General features: G+C 43.5%; 1 protein-coding gene across 2 annotated transcripts in view; it reads left to right on the top strand.

Annotated features, from left to right (window-relative positions):
• The window catches only part of SLCO3A1 (solute carrier organic anion transporter family member 3A1), a 171,316-nt gene that overhangs the window by 83,509 nt on the left and 68,526 nt on the right, over positions 1-19,281 (top strand). The gene's annotated exons all lie outside the window — the stretch shown is intronic.

Raw genomic sequence — 19,281 nt, 5'->3', positions numbered from 1 at the left:
TGGTCACTTCTGTTTCAGTGGTGAATCTGATGAGATGCAATAGGTGTTTCTGCTTACAGGTACAGTACAACATGCTTGCCTGCTCTGTTTTTTCCACCTTGAAATACAAACATGGGGCCTCAATTACACCCATATCCCAGGAATAAGCAATTCTTTCCTTCAGCCACTTCAAATTCCTTCTGATTCTTTCAGTTTATTATATAGGATAGAGGAATTGCTAGATATCTCCACCCACAGTAGTGTCAAGTTGATAGCTCTGCTTTTTTTCCAGCATAATGCCAGAGCAGGCTTGTTTGCAGATGTCTTCCTCGGGCCTCCACCATTTGTTGTTGCTGAATAACCTGTCAGCTCTTGGACAAAGTTGTAACATCAAAAGCTAGAAACTGGTCTGCGAGACTGGTAACCAGTGAGCCAGGACATTACATAGCAGGAAAGCTGCCCATCATGTGTCAGCTTTTCCAGTGCTTTTCCTTCCAGTGCTTTATGATTAACCTGTGGACAAACTTCGTGGTCTCTCGAAGTCTTTAAGCACCTTTCTGAGAGATGGTATTTAAGCACAAGTGATTGGGGTCTTGGTGCATGGGGTAATTGGATGAAAGCATAGATGAAGCTATTGAGTCCTCAACGCAAAGTAAGATTAGCTGATGTAAGGATCTGTTCTGTCATCAAATGCTGGGAAGTACAATTCTGCAATGTAAGGAGAGTCCATTTACTTGCAGTTGGTTGTGACCAGATGTGTTTCAAGTTGCTCCAAGGCCATGCTGTCCTGTAAAATGTTAAAGCTGAAAAGCAAAGCCCTGAGGCAAGTTGTACCAAATGAACTTTTCCTGAGCTGCCTCCTAGAGCCATGTGGGGGTAGAAATAGTGCAAATGCATCTCTTGTCTACCCGGAGTGCAAACCTTGAGTCCTGGTTACACAGCAGCTGTATCATACTGTACATACATAGTTTATCATTGTGTATCGCTTGAAGTAGTCTGTTGAGAAAATTAAGGCTTTTTCAGGTGTTGCTACTATGACATTTGAACCACCCTGTCAACAGCTTCTGTGGCATTATAAATGTAGCCAGCCCAGGATGTAGAAGAGAAAGAAATGCTTATATTTCTCTTTCCTTCCTATTCTGCCAAAGGCTAAGTCAAAGCTCCTATGAAAAGAGTCTTTAGACTGGTGTTTTGAAAGAGACCTAATTCTGGTTACCTTGACTTTGGCCTTTCTACCTCATGTTTTGTGGAACTGCACCAGCCTTCCAGTCAGGGCTGTGGAGCCCACTGAGAGAAAGGCAATACCCTTTTGATAGTCCAAACTGAGGCATCTTTTCCTTTTGAAAATCTGTAATGCCCAGCACTTTCCTCAGACAGTGCTGCTTACTGCATTGGCTTAAAAATAGATTGATACATTCAGTGCTCTTCCCTCATTATGCCCAAATCAAGGGAAAAACCAAACCTGTAATTTTTACCAGCTGCTGTTAAAGAGTCCTGTGGCAACCTGCCAGCATCGTGGCTTGTTGGTTGTTATGGACAAATGAAAAACTGGAGGAATTCCACTAACTTACCCATTTTGCTCAGGTGGGCCCTGGCTCTTTATTGGCCCTGAGCCTTTGTCGCCCTTATTTTAGCAGAAACCAGTATAGCTCTTGAACATGCATGGATCTTAAAAATCTTAACAGAGAAGCCTGACTTTGGAGATCAGGAAATCAGAGCACAAAAAGGCAGACTTCCTTGCGCAGTGATGCACTGTAGGCCAGTGGCAGGGCTGGGAACAGCAGCTCCATTGCTAGTCCTTTGCTGCATCTGCTGGATCGTATTGCCTCCCTCTTCTCTCTCCCCAGCAGTGCATTTTGGGCTTTCCTTGTCCCTGTGGAATAACAACTTCGATGCTATGCATTAATGAGTTTAGCAGGGATGCTGGCAGAGCAATAGAAGAAAGCAGGATTTTGGAGAATCATTTAATTTAATCCTCCTCGTCCCAATATGATTTAGTTGAGGTAGTAATGTAGTGGGAACAGACCCATGTAAACAGTGTCACCAAGTGATCGCTCTCTCTGCTTTCTATAAATGCTCAGTCCTGCATTAGTGACTCTGCCTTGTAGACCTCCTGTCAGAGGAGCCAGCTTTGTACGTGCTTTTAAGCACTATACGCATTTATTGTAAACGTTAGCTGTGTATTTTGGTGGCGTTAACAGCTGGAGACCATTATGGTGTGACAACACTGCTCTCCTACACTTCATAGGAAATTCAGTTTGGTCGACCTACATTTATCTCGGCCTCCACGCGAACCTGCTCTGTAATCTCTCACTTCTGTTACTGCAAATCTGAAACAGTGAATCAGGAAACAGAGGCTTGCCAAAATTGTTAAATAAGCAGAGCTTGTGTTATTTGGAGACTGCAACTGTGTTTTCTTGCTCACATGGTCCTGGAATGTGTCTCCTGGTAGGGGGAAGGGAGCATTTGTGAATGTGTTTCTCAGAATGAGTCATTATGGTAAATACTATTTTTTTTCATTTGTGAGTTAGGATTAGATGTTTCTGAAATAGTAAGTTGGGACCAGGCAAAAATCCTGATACGGCTACTCTTACTAGCCAAGAGGCCTGATGCACACGTGACGTGTGAGCAAGGTAAAAAGCATCTTTTTAAGGAAGGCTATTTTTAGAAGTTACAAATCCTACCTCTTCCATGTACTGTCCTATTTTTAACCAGGAGTGCTTCCGAGCTCTCAGCCGCGCTCCCAGCTGTGATCTACAGGAACCTCCTGTACAACATCGCTTTGTTAAGAGCTTGTTGCCTATTACGGAACATGAACTTTGTGGTAATTGCACTGGGTTAACCAGTGACAAAATGGGTATCTATTAGTTTCATCTTTCTTTCAGCATGCCTTAGTACCACTCTCAGAGGAGGCAGCGAACCTGTGAGCAGTGAGCAAATTTGGATTAGCAGGTAGTTAGACAGACCAGCTTGGCTGGAGCTGTGAGATGTTTGGAGAGTAAAAGAAAGGATTGGATGCCACACAACCCTTCCCTGCTTCTTCCCCACCCTCAAGAGCTTTCAGCCCCAGCAACAGCCCTGACACTCCTGCTTCTTAGGACCAGGAAAGAGCATCCCATAGACTATAAGGGCAAGTTTTTGGTAAGCAGTGAAGTGTGGGACAGGACAGCCCATGGCCACGAAGAGGTGCAATGGCAAGTGAGGTAAGTTCCTTGGCTGTTGGCAAGGGAAGGAAGGCAGTGCGAGAGAGTCGCAAAACCCATCCAATCTGCAGAAAGATTTCTGAGGAAAAGGGGGGCTTTTTGTACAAAACAGCTCCTTTTTACATATACAAGAGTTGTAGCACAATGATGCACGTTTTTGCAGGCAGACAGATGTTGCCTATTGAGAATTGGGTCACAAAAGGTTGCATCTGCAATGAATGTGTGATTAGTAATTACCCTGAATGGCCCTGTGTGAAAAACTTGCTGATTCCTGCAACTCACTATCTACTAGATGCTATTTAATCCCACTTGTAAGCTTTTGAAAGTCTGGCAAACAAAGTCTTTGCAGGTGTGACGTAATGAGCATCTTTGTAGAGTTGGGATCTGAATAGACATGATAAACACAGAGCGGGGAGGGTTGTGATACACAGGCAGGTGAACAGTGTGTGTGAGAAGGAGGTAGAGAATAATGAAAGGAGTTTGGCTACAAGTGAGAGAGGAGGGTGTAAGATAATGATCCTGTAAGGGAGGGAGAGGATGGTTCAAACAGAATCTGAACAACAGGCTGGAAAAGCTGCTGTCACAAATTGCATGATCTGCCCGGACGTCTCTGCTTGAGGGTTTTCTACAGCTGGTTCTTCTCACTTTAAGTCTTTATCTGATTCATCCTTGCCATCTTTCCTAAGAGTGTATCTCAGTATGCTCACACTCTGACCCCAGGGCTTGGTCAGCTTGAGCAGCTTGTAGGACTATGAGTGTCTGTTCCCCATGAAGTCCGCTCACTGCCTGGGTTTTTCATCCAAATGCTCTTAAATGCCTAGGTAACAGCCTGGCCCTGAGAAGTGAAGAGCAGAGTGTGGCTGGGAAAGGGGTGGATGAAGAGGGAGACCAGAATGGTAGCATTCAAGGGAACTTTGACCATTCTTTCGTGCATAGTTTTGATCATATTGAAGGAGCAAATGTTGGGCTCAAGTACACTGCCTTTTCTTCACTTGACTGGTGGTAATACCCATGTCTTACGTAGTTCATCACCAAATCTTCACCTCGGTTTAACGGTGAGGGAAACTGAGGCACAAAGAGCTGAAGCAACTTGTCTCATGTCACCAGTAAGCAATGGGCAGAGCACAATAGAAACTTCTCCTGAACTGATGCTATGAGCTGGCTTGCCCTGCCTCATTCTGTCACTATCTGAGGGAGGGCAATGCCTACATGGAAAGCGGATGCTTCTTTTAGCCCTGTAACCAGTGGCATAAGCAAACAGTTTAGCTATGCTTCAGAGCATTCACATCTCCCAGCCTCAGAGGTGGGGGTTCCCCACTGCCTCCAGAGAGGGAGCTTGAAAGCAGCAGCACAAAGGCTCCCGAAGTTACTTAATAGATTTTATGAAGTGCTATTAAGCCCCATAAAGGAACTTGTGTTGAGCTGGAGCGTTGTTTATATTGAAGCTGATTGCTGGCATTGCTCCCTGGTTGCTGCATGCCTGGCCAGCGGCTTGGGACAAGGGCAGGGAGGGCTGGCAAATGCCAGCTTTTACATCCATGTATTCCAGCTCGGTAGGTATGCATGTGTCTGTGTTGTTGCATCTCCTGCCTTTTTTAATCTCATGTTCTATATAGCCTATTACTGTGGTATACAAGCACCCAACAAATTCTTTTAACAAGTCAAATATCCAATAGCAGGAGGTCTTTTGGCTGAGCAGGAGATGGCCAAACAAGGTCTAGTGGTTGGAAGCTGAAGTTGGGCCTGTTCAGATAGGAAATAAGGGATGCGGTTTTTTATATTGTTAATTAACCATTGAAACAATTTACTGTACAATTCTCTGTCATAGGAGATCTCTCAGTCCAGACCTAGATGTTCATCTAAAAGAAGTGCCATAGCTCAAACAGATGTTTTGGGGTGATGTAGAAATTGCTAGATGAGGTTCTCGGGGTTTGTGCAGGCTGTCTGGTGTATGTTCATAATGGTCCCTTTTGGCCTTATATGAATCCCCCCAAGGTGCTATCAACTCTGTCTTTTTTTAATAGCTGTAGTCTTTTTTAATGAGCAAGAGATAATAGTCTAGGAAAGTTTGCTGTGGCGAAGGAGCAGGGAAGAAGGCAGCAGACACAGCTTTTAACTTTGTGCTCTCTCTCAGGTTTGGGCAAAAACTGCCCCATCAGTGGCTGGATGCTGTTTTGCTCTTCCTGATGTGTTTGATGCCCCTCCTTCATCACAGCTGGGCTGGATCTCTCCCTCCTGTTCTCTTTGCCTTCTCTCTTGGGTTTGCACAGATAAATTGCATCCACGCTCTTCTGGAGAAGAGGAGGAGAGGGAGAGTATTCACCCCAACGTGGATGAATTTCTCAAATCTGATTTAGCTTTTAGGTCCTCTCCGTGAAAGTGTCCTCAAGAGAAGTGCTCTGATGATAAAATGGGCATGAAAAGCTTTCAAACGGCATTTTAGGCAATTTGGACCTTTTTTTTTTAAACATAGAGTCTTTTTGAGGGTAATAATGCCAAAGTGATATGCTTTTTTTGCTCCATTCACTTCTGCTTTTCTGTTGCTGTGTGGCCTGGGAATACAATATGCTACTCTACGATGGCAGAGGCTGTTCTTGCAGTGTTCCCATCACATTCAGAAATAGGAAGAACAAGATGTACCATGAACAAGATTATTTTTGTGAGACTCCACTCCAGCTTTGCAATTGCAAGTGCATCAAAGATACGTCTCATCTTTGGCATGTTTACGTACATCAAACGAGCTTTGAGGCTCTGCCCATCACTGGCTGTGCAATCTTGCACCCTGTTTCCCACCTTCTTGTTCCAAAGGTGTTTTGCTCCTGACACCCACCAGGCAGCTTGACTTGGTGGTCCCAGCTAAAGTTGGGATGAAGGGTGGCCTTGAGACATCCTCATCTGGAGGGACAGTCTCAACGTCTGGCACTTTTTTCAGAGATAGAAGGCTGATTGTGGAGCCTGTAGAAAGAGGTAGGCATTGCCAGAGGATGGTTTGTGTCTCAGGTGGACTGAATTGCCTCTGAGCATGTTTCTCAGTCCTTGGAGGGTGGAGTATCTATAAATTAGATGCATTGCTTATGTGTCTAAATAGAGGGGATGCATCTGAGCTGGAGAGAGATAACAGGTATTTGGCCAATTCGTGGGTCAGTTGTATCTGTGAATTCAATGCAGACAAGTTTCCTTCAGCAGCAAAAAATAAAGAAGTGCTGTGGTATTCTTTGTTTTCAAAAGCTCTGAGAAAGAGGTTGCTGTATATTGGCATCATCAGTCAGGAGCTGTGGCTGTTGTCCTTTGCATGGGGCTGCTGTGTTAGTGATACACTTGAATGATATGTCTCAGTGGGAGACCCGGACTCAACGTGATGGGGAAGATGGCCTCTTCTATTTGATTGTTAATTATCTGCCTTTAATATAGTTCAGACACTTGAAGCTTTATTTTTAGAGACTGATTCCTTTTTGTAATTAGATATAATGGCAGAAATAGCTGTTCTTTAATGACCCAGTTCTCATCAGGACTGACACTGCAGCCAAAAGAAATGTTCTTACCCTCCTTTGTGTTTCTGTATTCCTTTTTCTTAAAGTCTGGGCTGAACAGACAGATGAACTTGGTCTGAAAGCTGTGAAGCCCCAAGGAGCTGGAGCCACACTTCTGCGGGGCTCCTACCACTGTGCCGGGCCAAGGCAAGAGCAGAGCCTTGACCTGTTCTCGGCAATCTGGGTGTATGGTCAGCATCGTCAGAGGAGGAGATTTCCCTTTGGCGTTCCCCTCCAAGCAAAGCATGTGTTATTACTGCACAGTTGCATTGTGCTAATATTCTCCTTAATTGAAGTGTTGCAAAACTCACGACCCAGAGATAAAGCCTAAGAAAGGGTTCATCAGCCCAAATGTTTTCTGACTCCGTTGACCTAATCCGTAAGTAGGAACCTGGCCTCCTTGGTTACAAAACATTGCAAATGATGCCAGGAGCTAAGCTTTATCAGCCGCCTCTTCTTAAAAAAGATTTGTTGTATAATGGTGTGTTGGGTGTTATTTTGCCATGATTTAAGGGTCTGGGTCTGCTCATTGATTTAAATATTTTCCAAGAGCATTATGAACCTGGATATTGGGTCAAATTTCTGGCTTGCAAACCTTACAGTTCAGTAACTCACAGGCTCTTTTTAATAAAAGCCCTCAGGAGAAGAGATGTGCCAGGGTGCAGTGAAATATATGCTCTGTTCACAAAGGCGGCAGCAGCTGCATCAGATGATTAATATTTTGTACATCCTGACACTGAAATGCAGGGTTTGGCTGGAGGATCCAGGTATTGTTGTGTCACAACCATATTTTATTACATTTTAAGCTACAGCAACTGAAACAGCACAGTTACTTCCACATGATAAATAATGGAAATAAAAGCTGATGAAATAACAGCCCTCCAAAAGGGGAGAAGCTGCTAGGAGCTTTCAGCCTTCTGATCTTCTGATTTGCTTTGTCTTTGCTTTTTTTTCTTGAGGTAGTTTATGGTATACGGTAAAATGTTCCCTGGAAACTGAATTATGTAACTTTCAGCAGTGTTAATGTGTGATGAAATGAACACCGAGCCATTCAATTAACACTGCACTATTACTTACACAGATATACACAGACATATTAATGGCATCTGCATTGATACTGGTTGATCATAAAAATACTGCCATTGCCAGTGGTAGAAATTGCTGGGTGGATGCGCAGAAGGGTTGACATAAGATGCAATAAAATCCTGGTGATGCTGGTGCTCGGCTAGCGGTGTTCCCTTGCCATCTGGGGACCTGCTGGGCATTTGCAGTTCTAAACCAGAAGAATAAACCTTGGATGGGTACTTTCTATGTTGCCAAGTAGATATTTCAGCAACTACCAAGTTCTGCATTTTTTCCTTTTTTTTTTTTTTTTAAAAAAAGAGGGGTCAAACCCATGTTCTTTCCAGTCCAGTGGTCCATCTGTAAAGGCTGCACTACTGAGGCTTCAGAGGAAGCACAGGGAGAGCTTGACATTTGTATTAGGGAAAGCAGGAGCTGCATGGGTAAAGAAAAATCTTTGATTCAATGGGATAAATGGAAGGGAACCTCAAACTGCCAAACTCTCCAAATTTCCATGTGTGTGAGGAAAGGTATGAAATCTGTGATAAATATACATGGGATAACTTGTCCCTGATACTTGGTTCCCTACAACACACAAGGGCTTAAAGACAGCTTGAGTTAAGTAACCCTTTCAGATTTTTTTATTTAACATTAAATTCTAATACAAATTTTGTCACGTCTTCAAGTTCCTTCTTTCTGAGAACAAGGAACAAATTGTCCTTCTGCATTTAAGTACAAAATCCTGACACCAGAGACATCTGAAACTCCATCACAAAGGTCTTGTATAGCCATAAAGTATAACACACAAAGTAATGTGCTCCCAAAGGCTGTTCGTTGTGCTGGCTGACATGCACGCTTGGCAGACCTAGCAGCTCTTAAACAGGTTTTAAAAAAAATACCAGCAGTGCTAGGAGATGAACAAGAAGGAAGGCTCTCTCCAAACCTCCAGTTGCACGTGTCATGTTTGCATGACACCCACCAGGAGTTTATGTTAGCAGATTTATGGAGTTGGCTTAGATTTATGGCAGAGAAACAGAACACGAAGGTCCTGGGGGGCAGAGCAGGTTCCTGCCCCAGAGCAAAGTCCTGCTTTTATCAGCGAGCTCTGAGCCAGGTGCCTGGCTGCAGAAGGGTGGTTTGAGCTCATTTGCTGTCAGCTGTGTTTTGTGACTCCTTTAAACAAGAGTATGGGTGCTCCTAGCCAAACCCTGCCGCGTTACTTGGAGTGCAGTCGCAGAAGGAGGGCCAGTTCTTACCAGGGATTGCTGTGCTCCTCTTGTCCCTGATCCTTGGAGCCGTGTAAGAAAAGGCTGGGTTTGTGGGGTTTTTTTCCTTTTGTTTTCTTTTGAAAATGTTATAAAAAAAGAAAAAGGAAGAGCTTTGCAAAAGAGAGAGGTGCGTTAGCATAACGTCCAAAGTGCTGGCTTTCATCCTGTTTGATCTATTGTAGGGGTGATGTGTGCTTATCTCTGGTAGTGATGGGACTGGCCCCAAATCATTTAACAGCTGTAAGTCATTTATGTTGATATTCATCATCTCAGTTCCACAGGTAATGTATTTTAACCCATGCCGTACGTGGATGCTCAGCACGTACTTACTCAGTACATGCTTTCTCATCACTGCAGCACAAGCTGCACACTGCATAGACCAGAGACTCCACGCTGCGAAACCAGTCACCATCGGTTCAGAAACCTTCTTGGTTTGCATTGACTTTACCTCTATGTTTGATGACTGGTTTAAAAGACATCGTTCAAGTACTCCAGGTTTTACAGGGGGTTCAGTGGTCTACCTGATGGCTTGTTAAACCTGGGCCCTGCAGTGTTGGAGATGAAGCAAGCAGCATTACCAGCTGATCGCATCCCTTTGCACTGTGTTGGTTTTAGTGCTTACAACTTTGCCAACTTTCAAAACTTGACCCCAAGTTTTCCATACAAAGTGTCTACCTCAGTATTAGATTTTAGGAAGAAAAATAATTTTCAGCACAAACAGCTGTGGCTCAGTGGTTTTGGCTGAACACATGTTACTTTATCATGTTCAAATAGTAACATAATTCTTGCAGTTATCATGTACTCCCATGCCTTGCAATCTGGGGAGAGATAATTCTGTAGTCTTAGAGGAGTCTTTTGTCATCACTAAGTGTACTTAACTTTGAGATCTGAAAGATTTTATTTTGTGCTGAACCTCTGAAAGATTTTATTTTGTATATGCCTGGTGGAGGTCTGGGTAATGCATCTTCTCCAGAATCTTCATCTGCAACAGGCATGCATGTGCCGTGGCTGCAGGAGCTGACAAAGAGGTTTCTTGTTCTTAGTCTTTCCTTTCTCAACGGCTGAGGGACCAAGAGCTGAGTCAAAACCCCATTCATCTCCTTCTACAATTGCTTTAGTTTATAGTTTGCATTTCAACCTAAAAAGCACTTGTTTTTCAGATCTTCCTGCATGGCAGGATCAACTCTTTGAGTGCTGCTTTTTGAACCCAAACCTATCTTGTTTAGTGTTAGATTTGCCTGACATAACCTAGTTCTGACTAAGCTAGATTTTTTTGTTGTTGTTGTGTAAGAACAGAGAAAGGTGGATTTATTTGTTTTTTCCTCATAAAATAATGGACTGTAAACTGATGTGTGCATCTGGACATTGTCTCTGGAATACTATATTTTTTCCTCCAGAACCACCTTGGCGTCATGCCCATGTAATTAAGTCAAAACGAGTAAGCAACACGTGCTTTGACTGTGCCATGTGGCTCCCTATTGTATGTGTTACAATGGAGCTTCTCAGAACATGTGGGTTAATTAACATCTTTTAGGGACCTGAATAATAGATAATGGTGCACAGGGCTTTAACGTGTTGGGCTCTAATCAGTTTATTAGAAGACGGATGAAGACAACACAGCAGGGCTGTATTATTCTTGCCTCTAGCCCTGGAAATTAAATTGCATAGCATTTATTTGAAATTAACCAAATGCAATCTGTTTAAAAATGTACTAGGACCCATTTTGTTCAGGTCTATACTTTACTTGTTTGTTTGTTTTCACTGCTTGTGGAGGGGAAAGACAGCCACGTTCAGCCCCTTCTAGCGCCTTGTAGCACTCATCAGAATTGCTTTCTAAAATTCCCCCTTAGCTTAATTAACATTACAGTCTGTACCCAAGCAGCATTAATTAATCAGTTGCAAATGGCAATTTTGAAGATGGCAGTGGCAACTACTGTTAGCAATCTGCAATCAGCTTTTGCTGCCCACATGTCAGGGATGGTACAAAGGAGCTGTGAGTAGGCAGCAGGCTTTTTGCTCATTTTTTTTTTAATGTCAGAGGTGGAAATCCTGCTTTATTCCATGGTTACACATCTCTGTCTCCACAGGGCAGAATCCAGTGGTGGGAAGGACAGGCTCTGGCAGTTTGACACTCTTGCATGTTGATGAGTGCATCTTCTTTTCTTCTTTCTCTGCTACCTTGCAGCATGCTCTGCACAAACTACAGGCCTGTCACATTGTCTGCTATCCCACATCTGTAAAGCATTTTACAACTAGATGGAGATACCTGAGCATTGACCTACACCACCTGTCATTTTAGGATAGAGACTGCTCTGCAATGTGGTGGGTAGCTAAACTGCTTTTAAACTTGCCTGATGCATGCAAGAACCTCACAAGTTGAGAGCCAGGTTTTACTTTTACCATTTATTTTGCTTTGGAGATCAGTTTTGTGACCCTTTGCAGGCTGCAAGAGCAGGGATAGATACGAGCACTGGCAGGCTGGAAGCCAGCTGGAGCAACTGTGCTGTAGTCACAACTTTGTCACAACCCTGTCTGTGGTGACAATATCCTGAACTTGTGCCCTTGTCACCCCATCATTGAGATGACTTGCAGAACCTGTGAAGTATCCGGTGGTACCCAGTGTCCTCATTTACAGGGTATCCAGTGACAGCACTGAAACATGAATCTTTATACTCCTAAGAATAAGAAGGAAAAATGCTTTCCCTGCAATGTTTTGAAGGGCTTTATTAGTTGGCAGTCCATTTTTTAGGCCTTTTTTTATTGGTACAGAGCCTCTGTGGATGACCCCACTTTCCATCACCGCTCGGCAGGCTGACAGCCTGGCTGGCTGATGCCTTAGATGGCAAACTCAAAGCTTCTGCTCAAAATCCTGGTGCTTGCTGGCTTTATCAGAATGCGGCAGCATCCATTCTTGAAGGGCTTTAGTGTGTTGAGTGGAAGTGAGATGCCTTTGTCACAACAGTGGGATGAAACAGGAGCTTTCATCCAGGAGAGAGAGAAGAGAGCATGGCTGGAGGGTGAGGAAGTCTGTGTGATGGGGACAGATGGATCCTCAGCTTGGCTGCTGCTTTCCTGTCCTTGTAGGAGAAGCAAAGGGGAGATGCAGCACAGCCAAAAAGGACAGTAACGTGGTACCCAGCACAACATGTGTGAGATGAGATGTTTGGTGATGGAGTGCTAGGGGGAGCCCAGAAAGCTTGGCTTATATCGTCTCCTCTGCCGTTTGCCAGCAGTGGGAAGTGAGGCAGGTATATTTGGCTCAGTTTCTTCTGTCTTCAGAGGGAAGAAAGGCAATATTTTGACCTTTTTGAGATCAAGGACTGTGGTATGTGCAGTCCCTGAAATGAGTGTTATTACTAAACTGAGGCCACAGAGATGTGGCCTTTCATAGCCTCTGCTGTGTCAGCTGCAGTCTATTCCTCTAGCTGGTATATTCCTCTAGCTGTTACTTAGGAGATACTGGCCCTTGAACCCAACAGGCAGAGTTCCTCATCTGATCCCTCCCTAAACCAAAATGAGCCAGGTGACCATGAGCGGTATAAACAGGTCTCTGCTAATCTGGTTCCTCTTGACTCGAATGAGGTAGGATACCTTTGCACCAATGGCTTAGGCAGCTGGCCTGGCCTTACTGCTTGCAAAAGAAATAATGAGAAGCAAAAAGGGGGCACGGCTGCACTTGAAAGGGACTATTTGTCTGTGGCTCAAGTCTTACAGCACCATTTGTTACTGCTGTTGGGCAGACATGGTGGTGTGGACATGGAGAACCAGCTACCAACCTGTCCTTAAACAGGCAGGGAAGTTTCAGTGCAACTCCTACACTGTGAATATGGCTCCAGGTAGTTGGAAGCAGAATATGGAACTGTCTGCTCTCTTCTTTATTCATGCCAGCTCTACTTTTTCTTACAATGACAGGTAAAGGGAGAGGAACTTGCATTCCCTCCACCCACAAAGATTACACGGGGCCAATAGGCAGCACAAAGTTACTTTTCTGAAATGACAGTACCTTGTTCACATATATTAACTTCTTTTGCCTTCTGCCTCTGGATTATTCACAAGCCAGAAAGTATGCTGCATAAATACCAATAGTGAGTAATGAGGATTAAGTGTTACCTCTAATTCCGTCATTATGAATATTTCAGAACTTCCTGTTCAGGCTTAGCTGCTATTTTGGTGCAAAAAAGGCAAGTCTTGGAAGTTGAGCTGCTGTTGGCTGTGACATCACAGCACTGTGATTTGGGTCTGGCGGGACACATATTCCCGAGAGCTAAGCTCACTCAAGCCTCTTATGTAGATGTGTCTGAGAACCTCTGCATTCAGAGAAGCACTTGTTAGTGAAAGGGGTAGATTTTTAGTATGCAACAAATGTGATTTTTCTTACTGCTGCTGCTACTTTTTTTTTTTTTTTTCAGTTTGCTTCTGGAGCTACAAAATCCAGATCCTGAGCCAGTGTATGAGTTGGGCAGAAGTTTGGGAATCTGTGGCTTGGTTTCAATTCAGGAATAGTCACATATGAAACTTGGGATCAGACAGGGAGTGGTGCAGCTACTCCTGGCAAGGGAAGGAATTGATATGTGGTCTCCTGGAGGCAGGTAAGGGAGGAATACTCCAATGCCTGGGTTAGTAATGGTAATGCTGCCTCTTTTTCCTTTGGCAGGTTATGAAGTACATGTTTGGCATAGGGGAGGTTAGGTATTTTTGGTCACGGTAATGAAACAAAACAAAACAAAAAAATAGTCCTCACTGGGAATTTTTTCTGCAAATACTGGGTTGAGAACATCCAGGAGGTTTGGAAGTGGAGTTGCTCATTCTGAAGGGTTTTTCAGATCTCATAGTCACCCATGACAAAATCTGTGAGAACAGTGAAATGAAAGCAAGCTCACCCTTGCAAAGGGATGGGCTTTCAGTGCCCATCTCCAGGGACAGGTGAGGAGATCCATAGGTGTTGTATCTGTGGTATGCAGGATGTCTCTCATCAAGCTCCTTTTCCCCCTTTCAAACACATTAAAATCTTTCTCTATCTCTGACACTTCTGTGCAAGCCCAGAATTATTTCCAGTGCCCATATTAAAGAGCTATAAAGGTTTGTGGAAAAGCTTGTCTCCTCTGCGCACCAAGAGGTGACCTGTTTTTCCTCCACATTATCTTTTCTTGCTGTGGCAGGACCACAAGCACTTTCCTCTGCAGACCGTGGTGGAGGAGAAATGGCACAAAGCAGTGGTTCAGGGGCCGGGGCTTTGTTCGCTGCCTGCCATTGCTAAATGGGGTGGTTGCAGCACGTTTCTTATCAAGCAGCGTGCAGAAAGCAGGATCAGTGCTAGTGAGCAGTCAAAAGGCAGGATTAAACATACCTTTTGCAGCAGCGCTTGTGTAGTGTTGTCACTTCAGGATGGATGAAGGACCCTTTATAAACAGCATCATAGATCTGTGTGTCCCCAGAAGGGTTTTTTAATTTCAGACTGTGTCAGTCAGCACCTTTTTTTGTATTACAGCACCTGCAGTTGAAAGGAATAGTAGTTTTCACACACAACACAACATCAAGTACACTTTTTTCCTATCTTCCTTTTCTCTAGTTCCCTAGTTCAGTATTAACAATGAGCATAAATGCTCAGTTTTGCATAGTAAAATTGTACATGTGGACATCTGAAACTTATCCCCTTACAAAAGCCAGGAAGAACAGTGATAGGATGGTGATAAAGTAGATGTGACCCAACGCAGCTTTGCCGTGATACTGCTGAGCAGCGATACGCTTTCCTGTAGTCATGAAGTAGATGGACTCTAATCTGTTTGGACTCTGCAAATTGCATATTGCCAAACTGTCCTTCGTGACACACGCTTCAGTTATCATTCCGAATGGCTACTATCCCCTATTAGTATTACGTGGTTAATGGTCATTCAGCGGGAAAGAAAACTTTTCTCTTTCCTAAGTGGAAAGGTATAATAATTTGCCTGAAGGCTTCAATTAGTGCACTGGAGATGAATACAGTCCATGATTTCAGTGCCCGGGTAATTTTCTTTAGACACATGCCCTGCTGCAGTCTTGTGCATAATCTTGCCAAAATGCAATGATGAAATGATTAAAACTTTATGCTACAGCCTCCATGTTTGAGGATGTTCATAAAGGTCACTTTCAGATCAGAAAACCCCTTGGTCTTCCCTGCACCTTTCAGCTGGGAAAACAAGACACATCAGGTTTGCACAGTAAAACTTGCAGGGTGATTGCTAGGTTGTGTCTGCTGGACTCTTCTCACTGGCGATTTTCTGTAAGGTCAATTCATTCAAATTGAGGTGTTTTGCAGGATTGCATCAAATTTGTCCAAATATTCAACAGGAATTTGTCAACATTATGTCATTTGGATGGGGGCAAAAGATTTTTTAATATAATGTAATAATGAGATGAAACAAACTCTAGGTAGCTATTTTTCTCCTCTATCAATGCATAATGCTTCAATAATTTCAGTGAAGCATTTTGGGAATGTTTCTTTTGGCAAAAAAAATCACAAGGTCTGATGATTTGTCTCGACGTTGGACTAAAGGAAGTATTTCCACAGGGACGGAAAAATCTTTTATTTTTACTGAACCTCTTTGCCAAACTTCCCAGAGAGAAACCTAAGCCTCTAAAGCTGGGAGTTGTGTGCTTTACTTCTGGGGACACTGAGTGCACTGAGGAACCACCACGATGTTTGTAGGTGTTTATCTCCATGGAATGGACTTAACCTGATTAAGTTGTGGATTTGACCATGTAAAGGAAAAAAGTGATGAGAGGAACTAACTTTAACTGCTTTTAGAGTTGCAGCTTCATTGAGGAAAAAGAATGCAAACAGGATAATGTAAAAAACCTAGTCCCCTTCTCCTCCCCACAGTTCAGGTTACACTGGCAGAGGCGAAGCACAGCACTTTCTGGCAGACGTATGCCTGCTTTGCAAAGCAGAAATGATCACAATAAATACCGAGCACTTTCTATGTGTCCACTCTGGATCCTTTTAAACATATTGCTAGCTTTAATAATAAAAACCTTCTGGGAGAACAGAGTGAAAGCAAAGGCAGAATGTTCCCCTGAGATGGCCATTTCATGGGTGATGCTTTACCACAAAACTAAGTTTGTAATTCTCATATATCATATCCCCTGCAGTATGCGGATTTGGTGACATATGGCAGAGTATCACATTAACTTTTATCAAGATCCTGTGGGTAACTTTATTGAGGTCTACTCAGAGGGAAGCTGCAAACCAGCCCTAACAGTCTGCCAGCTGCAGCCTGAGAGGCTGGGAAGATGAGGTGGAAAGCCTGGCTGGAGAAATCCTGATGGCTTTGAAGGAATGCAAGAGGTGTCAGGGAGCTTGATACAGCCTGGACAGTATATACTCATGACCAAGTCTACAAAAAAAATCTGCCATTTGAGTGGTCCTAAATCGGGATAAGTGGGTTTTTGCTGGGTTTTAGCTCCTGTGCAGGATGTCAGCAATGTTGTTAGTCATATTACCTTTAAAATTTGGTACCTGTGGAGAACAGAAATTCATACTGACTGTAATTGTGATTACTTGCTTTGGGACTGCAGCTTTGTGAAGGTGTTGGGCGTCTGTGTCCTTTGTGCCTGTGATGTGTGCCAAGACCTTGACTTGTTTCTGTGCTTGATGACTGAAGGTAAAATTAAGACCTGATGCTTATTAAAAGGAGAAGGACATACACTTCAATGGGAGACTGCACAAACTATGAGAAGGGACCCATCAGGGCAGACTGTAAAGTATCTAATGTGGAATCTGAGCATTTCTTAGTGCTGGAGAAAAGAGATGTGGGATTAGGATCCTGGTTCCCTAAAATGCTGGGAATATCCTTGATCATATCCCTTAGGCTCTTGGTGCCTCAATCCTCTGTCTTCTCTGGTTTAGTGAAGAAAACACCTGAAGTGTGTGATAGGCAGTGACAGGAGCCTCTCACTTCCCTTCAGCAAGAGAGAGTGTGAGTCTTCTTCGTGCAAGGCTTGATCCCCCTGTGTCAGGAACCATCATTTCTTTTTAGGGAACGAGGAGATGGTAAAAATTAGAAGGTAGAAATTAGAGGATGGAGGAAATGAGAGGTTTTCTTTGGACTGAAAGACCTGTTCTCCTGCCAAGGCAAGCTTGCTATGTCCTGTCAACCCACAGATGAACTTCTGACTCTGCTTTGAGATCTCTCTGTGATACCACATAATAAGCATCTACAATACCTATAAATACAGACAGCATCTGTGGCCAGGCTGTTGCTACTTGACCTTTGGAGCTAGCACAGAGCTATTGCTGTTCTCCATGACCCCATATTCATGCCAGTGATAAGAATTTAGGATGTTTAAGACCCCTACTCTCTGTCAGATATAAATGAGTCCATGAAGCCAGTGTTTGTTAGGGAGGAGGTAGTCAGAAGGCACCCATACACCTGCAGAAACCCAGTGCTTTCAAGCCTGTCTCATTCCCTGGAGCCAGCTAGAGCACAAGAAGAAAATGGGAGCCTGATACTTGGCAGGTGGAAAAGACTCCAGATTTTTACAGGAAGTTTTATTTCCATTTTTGGCCATTGTTAGCATCGGGTTTGCTCATATCATATCAAAGCTGCTCAATCCCAGCTGATGTGGGAACAGCGGGGACAAGGCTGGTGCAGTCTGAATATTCACAAAGGCAAGTACCATTGTACAAAATCTCTACAGTTTCAGACCTTTCAAATTTCTGTCTTTGTTGCTTATGGCATTTCCCTGTTCTCCTTTCAAGCCTACCTCTCCCTGAAGCCAGGCTGGTAACATAACCAGAAAGGATGGTTCTTGCAATGGGTTTCAATAGCACGTTAATAACTAATCAAGGCTGAAATCACAGCAGGTGGTTAAAAAGGGCCTGTTGGTCATCGTTTTGAGCTCTGGCAGAAAGCCTGCCCTGGAAAATGTAATTACTGTCCAAAAGAATACGACAAACTGCCAAAAATAATAAAAGTGGATCATCATCCAAAGCCACACCAGCTGAAACATGTGGCAGTTTGCACAGGCGAGCCAAGTGAGATCCTGCAGGGCTTGGCGCTCACCGGAGCGGGGCGGGAGACAGAGGCTCTGCTTCCTGCAAGGTATTGAGTTTTCATGGAATGGGTCTTCATTCCTCTTCATGGAGGAAATGTGGCAAATTTTGAAATTTTCCACAACAGAATATTTTGAGAAAAACGTCTGAAACATCAGTGTTTTTATTGCCTCTTCATTTTTTTATATGGCTATATAGTATGCAATATGAAAATTAATCACATAAAAGTGACAATGTTTTTTCAAACCCCCAAATAATAATGTGTTCCATTTTGAAATTCTGAGGAGGAGAATTTTCAACATCCTGTCCTTTTTTTCCCCCTCCCAAAAATGAAAATAAAGATAAGCAGCCATAGTCTCATAAAGCCTCCTGACTTCATCCGCTGCATTTTTCCAGTGGCACACTGGTCTGTCAAAGGCTTTCTGACCAATTTCACTTACCAGGACTTTGCAATAAAGATAAACCTTATGAAATGATGATATAAGAAGCAGGCGGCTCTATCTGCTGGTTTGGCAATTGCTGTTTCCAGCCTCCTGTCACATGCTCTGTAGGATTCCTCCCTGTAGCAGTTCTTTCAGCTGGATTATTTTAAAAGTGTGAGTATCTTAACTTGAACTGCTTTGCAAGACTGGGCTTAGAAATGCCAGCACTGGCAGTTTGGCTGGCAGGACTTGCAGCATATGGGTGGTAACAAGCTCTGTAAACCTCTTAATCCAGCTCAGGTCCAGCCAGAATAGTTCAGTTGTCTGAAACTAGTTTCATTTTCTAAGTGCTTACCTATGCAGTCTTAAGGGGTTAACTTCTTCCAGGAGGTGATTGCTGGAAGCAGGGTAATAAACAGTCAGAGAAATGAGAGAGTCCCCATGAATTCATTAATAGAGCCATGTTGGAGACGGGCAGGAGCTAGTGAGTGACACTACCAGAGTGACTTTAGGAATACTACTCTGAGACACTTGCAGTTACTCGGTTGGGTGCAACCCCTTTTTTGTCTAACCAGGATGAAGGGATGCTTACAAAGAAAAGCAGCTTGAAGCTGAAGGTTTGGGAATTAAGGGGCTTGTATTAATTAATTTATTTTTTTTAAAACCAAACCAACCAACAAAAAAATCCAAACAAACCTGCACCTCCACCCTCTTGAAAACACAAACCCCATCAAAAAGTAGCAAATCCAGAGGTGGACATCTCTGAACAAAGTGGAAATTGGGCAA

The sequence above is a fragment of the Harpia harpyja genome, chromosome 14, assembly GCF_026419915.1.
Source record: "Harpia harpyja isolate bHarHar1 chromosome 14, bHarHar1 primary haplotype, whole genome shotgun sequence".
In the NCBI taxonomy this organism is placed as follows: domain Eukaryota; kingdom Metazoa; phylum Chordata; class Aves; order Accipitriformes; family Accipitridae; genus Harpia; species Harpia harpyja.
Note: the sequence above shows the minus strand (reverse complement) of the source record. Positions and strands in the feature narration are given on the sequence as shown.